Source organism: Hevea brasiliensis, chromosome 14 (assembly GCF_030052815.1).
Source record: "Hevea brasiliensis isolate MT/VB/25A 57/8 chromosome 14, ASM3005281v1, whole genome shotgun sequence".
Classification (NCBI taxonomy): Eukaryota; Viridiplantae; Streptophyta; class Magnoliopsida; order Malpighiales; family Euphorbiaceae; genus Hevea; species Hevea brasiliensis.
The window spans coordinates 21,610,999-21,622,285 of record NC_079506.1 but is presented as its reverse complement, the minus strand read 5'-3'; positions in this window follow the sequence as shown (position 1 = coordinate 21,622,285).

Here is an 11,287-nt window from a genome sequence, read left to right as displayed (position 1 = left end):
AAATTTTGTCAATCGATTTTAATTAATACAAAATTTAAAATAAGTATATATAATTTTAGAAATTTGAAAAGATTTAGATTGCTTTATTATTAAAATGTACCTCTGTATCAATACCCACATATAAAATAATAATATTTTAACAACGTCAAATGTAACATTAGTAGTTTTAATTTTTAATTTTGATTATGAGTTATAATCAAAATAAATTTTTAAAATTAAGCTAAAATTGTTAAAAAAATAATTGAATATAATTATAAAAAAGGTAAATATTATTATAAAAAAAGGTAAATATTTGAATTTTTTTTTCACAATTAGGCATTTATTGTAATGTCGAATCACATGAAAAAGTCTTTTTTTTTCGTGATTTAATTCATTCATTTCAATTTTAATAAAATAAAATAATTTTTCAAAAATTGATGAAAATTTATTCATTTTTTGAAATTAAATTTGGGGAAATTTGGGGGTGTGTGCCCCATTTTACTTGGCAAGCCAGATGTCTTTTATTAATTTAAAATTGTGAGGCTGCATGTGACACATTACAAATAATAAAAAAAAAAATTTGACCTTAGTTAACCATTGAACTAAGGGTGGTATTGTAATTTAATAAAAATTAAAAAAATCTATCATTTTGCCCTTAAGAAGCAAAGGTGAAAATGCAAGTTAAGGATTACCAGAAAGCAATTTTTTTTTTTTAATCAAAGTCTAGCTCAATTAATCATAAAGTGAAAATACATAAAGTCTAGCTCAATTAATCCAAACCTTAGTAGAAGTAGAAAAATAGGAAAAGAGCAATTTCAGCCACATTGTTACCACCAACTGAGAGCCTTCATTGGAGATGAACTTTTTGAAAAAAATAGAAGGGCGAAAGAACAACAAACATCATATCAAAAGCACAACAAAAGAACCTCGATTAACAAGATCAATCCAAGCTAGGAGCCAAATCAAATTTCATGACCAAACCATGGGGTGCCAGGAAGCCATCAGCATGGAGGTGGCATTGCAGAGCTCCAAGGCAAATGAGCCTTTAAGAGTCAACCACAACAAGGTAGGTAGGGACTCAAGAGTTGTCACACATTAAATCTCAGACCTCTAAGGACTCAGTAGTCGAAAAAACAATCCATTACAACAACCCATTGAATTTTAAAAAAGCCATAACACACTTGCGACAACATAGATTGTAACAAATCCCTCATCAATTAGCCTTTAACCCTGCATGCATAAAGAAAACCAATAAAACATAAATACAACCTCGCCTAGAGGTAAGGAGGAAGAAAACCCACTCTTCAGGCTAGTGAACGAAAGCCATCCCTCGCCAAATGAGGCAGAGGACGACTGATGACTTAAATAGAAAAAAAGGACTGGACCTCAAAGAAACTAAAATCAAAGAATAATAATAATAATAATAATAATAATAATACACACATAATAATAAAATAAATAAAATTGCCGCAGAATCATTTCCTAGGTAGTAAGGTATTATGTGGTTAAAGGATAAAAATAGAGATCATACAATAAAAGTATGACTGCAATTTCCTCGAGTTCCTTTCTAACTTCATATTATTCAAAATAATAGTATAATCTAAATTGTAATAAAGATAAGAGTAATAAATTAGCAAAGATAAATCACGTAAGGCCAATGCATGTAGAGAAAGTATTGCAATGAAAGTTTGGACAATTGATCATGCAGATGCAATATTATCTAAATGCTGAAAGTATTTAGCTAGAGTGGCAAAGGACTCAAATCTTAGTAGCACAGACATATGTGATAACGTGGTAGAGACTGAAAGATATAGTTAGCAAGTACAACTGGCTATGTTAGGAAGAAGAATGGAACCAGTGGATAGAATAGCTGTTCTATTTTGAGTAAGGCAAAAGAAATAAATGAAAGCGACAACTCAAGCCATGCGTATAATAAAAGGGAACAAAGTTAAGATATAGGGTAGGCTAAGTGTTATTCTTGGCAAGGTAAATGATAAGGACGGAGAACCCAAAATGGGACCACATTAGTGAGAATAGTGATGGAGATATGGAATCTAGTAATGTGATACTCATAGCATGATGTAATTGAGGTAGTGCTAGGGGCTAAAATATAGAGCTTGGAGTTACATGATCGGATCATACTTTATCTATTCCTTATTCCTAAAGTGAAGTGGATAGCAATCGGGCAAGATTCTTTTAACTTGTTAACAGTATCAAGAAGATTAGGTGAGGAATACAATAATAATGAGCAAAAGCTAGAAGTGTGCGATGGTATTGCGGACTATCTACTTAGGCAGAGACAAAGGAGTTAGTAAGTAGTAAGTTGAATAAAAGTCAATCTAAGGGATCAAATAGGTATGATGAGAGGAAAGAATTATAGATAATGACACATAGGTTTTAGGTTAGACTTTTGAGATAGTGAGAAGGTAGTTAGAGGTTTGTTATGAATGTCAAAACATTGTTAGTGTGATCAATGTAATTCACTTTAAAGGAAGCAATAACAACAACAAATGAGGGGTAGAACGTAAAAGTGACAAGTATGGGTGGTAATAAATCACTAGAAAGTTCAAGGATCAAATTAATGACCATAGATAAGGGTGGAATTAGTGTCAAGAATCTATTAGTAAGAGAAATCTTTCAGATTCAACAAAATTTAAGGGCACAATATAAACGTATGATGGATATGAATCATAGGTCGAGTATAAGTAAAGTTAATAAAATTATAAAGTATTATGTCAGAAGGACAATGGTACGATAAAGGGTTCATGCAGATGATACCTTATAGTTAGAGCACAATTGTGCTAGGAGATGATGAAATTTTAAGAGAAAGACCAAGAAACATAGGTTAAACGTTATTATATAGATAATCATGAGTTGAATATAAGAGGATATTTTTCTTTCTTTCAAGTTTAGCTTGTGCTATTGGTTCTAGAGGGTTATATAAGGAACAGAGATCAGGTCAAGGAGACCTAGTTATTTGAGAGTTTGGTAGGCACTAATTCATACACAATTTCCTCGATATGAGAATGATAAGAAATGCATACTTAGTGTTAAGTATGAAAGGACGATCGAGTAATGACAGAGTTAAATTGAGTTAGCTACTAAGGCTTGCAACTCTTTAAACTAAGAGCTAAAGGAAATACTAATTGTGGATGAGTTTCAATAGATGAAATTATTACCGATGGGTAATTTGAGGTTGAAGTTTGGAAAGTTGTGGGCAGATATGTGATTATATTAAGGAGAATAAACACCAAGCATCTTGTTTAGAATTAAGGCATAGCACACATTTCCCACAAATTGTGTTAGTTCAGATGGAACTTATAATTTCTAGAGCTCCTATCCATCCAGATGAGTAATTTCCACTAAGGTCAGGTAGGGAAATGATAATGTCTGATAGGTGTTGGGAAAAGGAGATACAACAAGAAATTTCTATGGGCAATTATAAGGTTACATAAGGTGAAGAATGTGCTGTAGGAGTAAATCGTAAGGTTAGAATTCTCAAGTAATGGAACTAGTAATCAAAATAAGACTAAGAAATAAAAAGAAAGTTAAAGTTGATGATGGATAGACATCTTTAAAGGAAAAAGGTGTAAGGGTGAGATAGGACTAAAATTAAGGAATAAGTACAAAGAGTTGAAAAGATATCAACAATACCGTAAATAGAAAAAGGAAGTGGATAAGATGCAAAGGATAGAAGAAAGCTCGATAGAGCTAGTTATAATGATGAGGATAAGAAGGAATAGGTATGCTAGGAACACACTAAGAGATGTTTAAAACAAGTTATTATGAGATGATAGATTAAAGAAGCAGTAGAGCCTCGATCTAAGTGCTAATGTGTCGAAGTAGGCCACCTACTAAGAAGCTTTAGGATAAAGTCTAGATATTCTCATTCCGCAGGAGGAGTGAGAATTGATAAAGTCGCATGGATTGAGTTGTCGTGAATATAAACACTTTTGTTACCTAGAAAGAAAGACCCATTCACTTTTCAATGTTGATAAATGATACACTTAGCCCTTGGAGGACTCCCACTGACTAGTTACATAAGATGGACAGAGGTTGGTCTAAGTACCTTAGTAATGACACAAAAGAGATTAAAAATTTGAAGTATCATGGGAGTGAGAAGATTTATAGGTATTGACCACCGAGGTCATAAGAATGTTGAAGATCTCAACAAGATGCCTAGATTAGGTGCTACAGAAAGTTACTCATAGGATACCATGGAATAAGGAACATAAGTTATGTCATTGGGGAAACAGAGATTATTGAACACAAAGGAATGAGGATCAAGTCACCAAGAGACACTTTAGGGCGAATAAAAGTAAGGTAAGCGCCAAAGTTGATTGAAATTATGAGACATCAAGTCAAGAGCAAGGAGGTATAGCGAATACTTGAAATGTCAAAAATTGTCAATAAATAGTTACAAGATAAAAGCCCTCTAGAAAGAGATGATGACAAATAGGACTATATAGTAGAATCAGAGAGCAGTAAAATGTCATATATAATATACGAGGAGTTTGAAAAGTAAATGTTTTACCAATCTCTACATAGCTGGAGGAGTAATGATTGCACTTGTTCTAATAATCTTATTTTCCTTATTTCTTGTTTATTTGAAAATTCGAGGACGAATTTTTCTTAAGGGGGGAAGAATGTAACAACAGAAAAAAAAAAAAAAAAAAGGGAAAGGGGGATGGATTTCATGTGACAAAGGATTTCCACACACCGCCAATTAAAAAAAAATTTTCAAACAAAATCTGAGGAGCCCCCAAATTTCTCTCCTCTCCTCTCCTCTCCTCCCCTCTCTTCTTCTTCTTTCCTTCTCCAAGGATCGCCGCCGATCTCCCAAGCAGCTCCCCACTCGGTCGGCGACCTCCCAAGCGGTGGCAGTAGCCCGAAATTCTGCCAACAGTGGAGAGAAAGAGAGAGAGAGAAAAAAAAAAAAGAGGTACCAAACTTTGAATGCTCGTATCCGGCGATCCCGACGTCCGATTGGAGTGATTCCAGCGGCTATGTACTCCTAAGAGCGAGCCCTTTAGATGAGACCACCGCTGATTTGGGTGGTCGCTTTCCTAACCGGGCGAGAGAGAGAAAATCGGCTTTTCTTTGACTTTTGAGATTTTCATAATCCGATCTTTGGATTAATAACCGAGACCACCTATGGACCGAGGAAGAGGAGAGGAACATGATGGTATGATCAGATCCGCAAATGTCGTGAGACCGACGGTCGCCATCGTATGCGCGTGGTTCTGGGCGCAGTGGGTCTTGGGCTTGGGAGATGATTCATATTACAAATACTTCCTCATAAATTTTTAAATTTTTTGAGACACTGATAAGCTTCGTAAGATTATTTTCATTATTTCTCTGTTTGTGGAGCATAAATGCAGTGTTCCTTAAACAAGAAAAAATTTGAGAAAAATTCTAAGAAAAATATATGATAAAAGTAAAATTATTTGGAGATATTCTATGGTGTTTATTGAATTTTTGAGTGATTGTAGAATATTTTTGAAAATATAGATGGATTTTAGTTAGATTATTAGCATATGGGCATATAAGATTATTTGAAATTAAGATATTTAAATTTTATATGATTGGTTGAAGCTTGAGGATGGAGGTTTAAATATGTGAATATTGAATTGGGTTGAATTAATAATATGTTAGCTATTGGAAACTTATGAACTTGAGTAATATTTTTGAGTAAAATATTTATAGGTGATTAGAAAATTACAATTCCTTTTACAATAGCCTTATAATATTGTTAAGGATCATGGGCAAAATTTTAGAATTTGTAGAGCTTGTTTGAGTGGATTTTTACAAAATGTCAATTATAGGACTAAAACGTAATTTTTAAAGTTTTGAGTATTGTTTGGTTTGGAGGGCCTGTGAGGGGCTATATAATGATGATGAGATATAAGTTGACTTTAGAAGTGTTATTTGAGCCTTTTTGCAGTTGGGTAGATCCTGTATATATGGGAAATTCTGCCGGATTTTCGACATAAATTAGGCTGTCTGTTGCCTCTTTAGAGTTTTATCTTGACTTAGTACTAATAAATTTATAATTTAATAATTAGGTGATCGATGTCAGCTATTTTCCTCCATCCAACAATCGCAATAGTCCTCAGTGATTAGTGAGTAAAATATTAATTTTAATTGTAATTTCGATATTATTATATGTTCAAGCATGCCTATGCATCACTTATAAAAATATATCTATGTAGTTAAACACTAGGCATGTTTTATGTTGCATTCATAATTATTAAAGTGCCATGGATGTTGTTGTGGTAATTTGGAGCAGTGTGCGTGAGTTGGCGTACGTGTGGTGTGGTGTTGGCTATGAACAGGACGGGTAGACACGACTTAAGAACTTCGCTGGGACCCGGTCCTTCGGTAGACACGGCTTGAGTTCTTCATGACCTCGATTTGGTTTATTAAGTGGAAGTCCGAGCTTGAGTTCTTCACGTACGCTTTAGATTAAGAGAGTCAGATAGGGATCAGTTCCCATATAAGTATTATTTGACATTATCGAGTGTGTGAGTGCTTTAAATTACCTTTTTGTTGTTATGATGTGAAAACATTGACGATGTTGCATTTTACTCTACAGGGTGTATTAGCTTTAGATAGCTATAGAGATTATGGTTAAAATTGATATTTTACTCTCTGAGTCGAATACTCACCCAGCCACCTATTTTTCCAAACAGGAGGAGTTCTTTTACAGAGCAACCTGCTTTATTCCTTGCAGGTTTAACATGGGTTACTTAATTATTTTATTATTTTTCAAAATTTAAAATCTAAAACTCCGCATGTGTTAGTAATAGTGTGAACCTTATTAGAAATCGTGTTAATTTAAAATTTTGAGATTAATAAATAAAGATTTGTGTGGTATTTAAACAATTTGTAAGTGGTGATAGAAGGTTGAGCGAGGCTCCCTTACTTGCTTTTATGGTTATCGGGTTGGTTTGACCCGAATAAAAAAATATTTTATTTTATTTTATTTTATTTACATGTTGGGCCTAAGTTTTTGGGCCTTGGTTATGGATTTGAGAATAGTAAGGCTTACTACAGGCCTTGAGGGCTTTATGCCGACCCAAGTCCTAGTGCCGGTCTGGCCCATAGGTTGGGTCGTGACAAACCCACTCTTTAGGCTAGTGAACGAAAGCCATCCCCTGCCAGATGAGGCAGAGGATGACTGATGACTTCAATAGAAGAAAAAGGACCGGACCTCAAAGAAACCAAAATCAAAGAGAGAAAGTCTCGTTTTTAAGAGGAAGCAAGTGTTTGAAGAAAAGAAAAATGCAAGTTGAAAATAAAAATAAAATATCTCAATCAACTGGAAAGTGAATAAGTCGCTATGGTTTAATCAGGATAAGAGATGGATAAGAACATTGGATAAAACATGCACTAGCTAAAGGCCTTTACAAACAAGCTTTCATTTATGGAGATAAGGTTGTTGTTAGTGATTTTGTGCAATGGGAAAGAACAGACACTGATTAATTTCCTTTAATTATTTTGTGGAGTACATATTTGAAAACTCAAAAATGAGAAAAATTGCCCATGGAAGATTACTATAGTATGAATTTCAAATTTTTTAATTAATACTGCTAATGAAAGGGAGCTATTCTTTATAAATGATTCCCTTGAATTTGAACTAGATGATGTTAAACGAAGTGTAGTTGTTGAATGTCACGACCCAACCTATGGGCGGACCAAGACTAGGACTCCGGCCGCCTAAAGCCCCGAGGCCCGTAGTAAGCCCAACTATTCACTCAACCCAACTCTAAGGCCCATTTGGGCCCAATTTCAGAAATCAACCTGACAGAGTCCGCCATACAAGTGGACCTTTCAACGGGAGTTTTTGACTCACCCGACCAGTAAACAAAATATATCATCAATTGGGAGCTCACCACCTCCACATACTCACATCAACATAAAGATAAATGGGAGCTCACTCCTCATCCACCCATCAAACATGCATATAGTAATTTTACAGTCCACATAACAATTTATATTACAGACCGAATCATTTAAATATTTCTAACACATGCTAAGTTCTAGGAGTAAATAAAATTACACAAATATTGATAAACAACTCGCGAAGGAGAAAAGCAGTTAACCACAATAAAATCCTCCCAGTAGCTTGAAAAAATATTGAACAGGAGTGAGCGTTCGACTCAGAGAGTAAAATATCAATTTTAACCATAATCTCTATAACTATCTAAAACTAATGCACCTTGTGACGTGAAATGCAACATTAGTAATAAATTCACATTATAACAGCAAAAAGGTAATTTGGAGCACTCACACACCCAATAATATCAATCATAATATATGGGAGCTGATCCCCTATACAGCTCTCTTAATTCCAATCTGCCAAGAACTCACTTCTGACTTCCACTTAATAACCAAATCTGGTCCCAGCGAAGAACTCAAGCCGTGTCTACCCCGAAGGACCGGGTCCCAGCGAAGATCTTAAGCCGTGTCTACCTGTCCTATCCATAGTCCACACCACATCACACGCACGCCAACGCACGCACACTGCTCCAAATTACCACAACAACATACATGGCACTTTCACAGTTATGAATGCAGCATAAATCGTGCCTAAAGTTTATCTACATAGATATATGCATATAAGTGATGCATGGGCATGCTTGAACATATAATAATAGTGAAATTACAATTAAAATTAATATTTTACTCACAGACTTGACAACGGCCATCGTGGTCGGGCGGAGGAAGAAGGTCATCGGCCACCGACAATTACATTACAATTATTTAATACAAATGACTCAATACAAATCAAGAAAAGACCAACACGCCCTAAGTTGTGAAAATCCTAGTCTCCCTATACCTAGGACCTACCCAACCTGCAAAAGGGCTTAAAACACACTTCTATATTCGCAACTCATATATCCACAATTCAATCACATCACACAGCCTCTCCTGGGCCCATCAAATCAGTCATCCATCACAATATGTAAAATTTTAATTTAGTCCTTATAATTGATCATTTTTCCAAAAACTACCCAAACAAGCTCTAAAAATTCTAAAACTTTGCCTCATGCCCTTAGCAATATTACTAGGCTATTGCAAAAGAATCATAATTTTCTCGAGCTACCACGAATATTTTATAGATTTTTAATCCTATTTAAGCACTAGAAAATTACAAAAACAAGGTTCGGGCTTACCTTTGCCGATTCTCGACTTCAGTGACGAGCTCGGACGCCCGACAATGGGGTAGCCAAAACCTCGGCCCAATTCGGAGACTTTTTTGAAGGTTCATGTCGCCGGAAATTCATGCATCTGATTAACCGTCGAATTTCAAATAATTGAGGATACCTACGAAGCCCACAACACGGGGGTTAGTACATAAATTTTACGGAATTTTCTAAGCTCATTTAATGCTCGAAAAAATACTAAGAAGTTTCGTGGGACCCACCGAAAAACGGTGTCGAAAAAATTCGAAATTTATGTCGCTCAAGCTCTCAACGAGTGGAGCACTCCGGTACTCTCGCTTTTCTCGTGGGGTTTACGGTTTGTGAAATCTAGCCCAAAAGTCAAAATAGGCTAAAACTTCCTGTGCAAAAATTGGACAAACCGCCGATGGATTTGGCGTTCTTGGTGTCTATGGAAAGCTATCGACGAGTAGATGAGTTTAGAAATAAGACCGGTCCGACAGGCGGATCGGCGGATTTTGGCCGGAAGATTTAACAATCGCGCGGCCGGTCGCCAGGAGCCGCTTTCAGCTCCAGGCCGCGGCCAACCGTGGGGGAGGGCTAAGGCGGCGCACCAGCGAGGTGGGGAGGCAGGGGAGGTGGCAGCACGGCAAGGGGAGGAGGGAGGAGAGAGAAAGGAGGTCGGACGAGCGCGGGGAAGGGAAGAAGAAAAAGAAAAGGCGGCCCGATTCGATCGGTCGGCTCGATTCGGCCGGTTTGATTCAGAATACAAAATTTTTTTGAATTTTTACTCGGCCTCGGGACTGAAAACGAGGTCCAAAAATTCCGAAAAAAATTCTAGAAAACTCAGAAAAATTCGTAGATTCCAAATATATTTTTAGTTTTGCCACGTAATCTTTAAATTAATTTTTAAAAATTATCAAAGTTTATATTTTCGAAAAATCGAACTCGATTTTTAAAATCCGAAAAATTTCAAAAAAATTCCTAAAATTTAAATAAAATTAAAATTTAAAATTTTGGGGTGTTACATTGAACTCCATTTGAAGGGATTTGACATTTGAATTATTGGGTGGAAGAAATTGATGGAGAACCGAAGAAGAGAAGAATTCGGGCAAAACAGTAGGGTTTATTTGTATATTAAATTGCTATACTATCCTTTGTTAAACGGTTAATTAGGGTTAATTTTTTTAAAAATTATTTTTAATGTGTCAAGTGGAACCCATAAGTTTATGTTAAAAAAACTCTTGACTGGTTAATTAGGTGGGGAATGCTCCCTTTAAATTTAATTTAAAATATGGATAAAATTCTTTAAATTTTAAAAATTAATTTATTAACTAAAATTGAAACGATTAGGTTAAATCACAAAAAGTGAAGCCATTTCATTTTTTTAGCTTTTTTTGGTATGATTAGGCATGGTGAAATAGGATACTAATTTAAAAAGAAAAAACAGAACTTTTAAAACCTCAATAGTATTAAAGGTAATTATGGTATTGAAATTCCATTATAAAATAATTATATAAATAAAATTTTCTTTATAAAATAATAGTTTACGTAGATTAAGAAAATAATTATATAAATTATTTTAAAAATAAAACAATAACATAAATAAAATTAAGACATGGTTTAATTTTATGATAAAATTTATTTTATTTATAAATAAATTATATGATAAAATTAATTTATAAATAAATTTTTTAATATATTTTATATTAAATATAAAAATTATTTTAAATGAAATAAGTTTTATATTTAAATAAATAAAATAAAATAATACATAATAATTTATCAGTTGAAATATATATGATTTTAAATTTAAAATTTATTAATAAATTTTATCAATTTTAATAGAATTTATTTTAGTTATAATAAATTTCATAGAATTGATTATTAAAAATTTTAAATAAATTTTTATTTAAACCAAACACTAAAATTTTAAATTTATAAATAAATTATATAAAATTTTGTATAATTTATTTTTAACAAATGCTACCTAAATCAATTGTGAAATTCCTTTTATTAAGTTTCTTGTTATTTATAATATTATAAATATAAATAATTAAAATAAATACGTACAGATATAAAAAAAATTAAATATATAATATACATATAAAAATTTATATTTTCTTAAATAATTTTTTCAT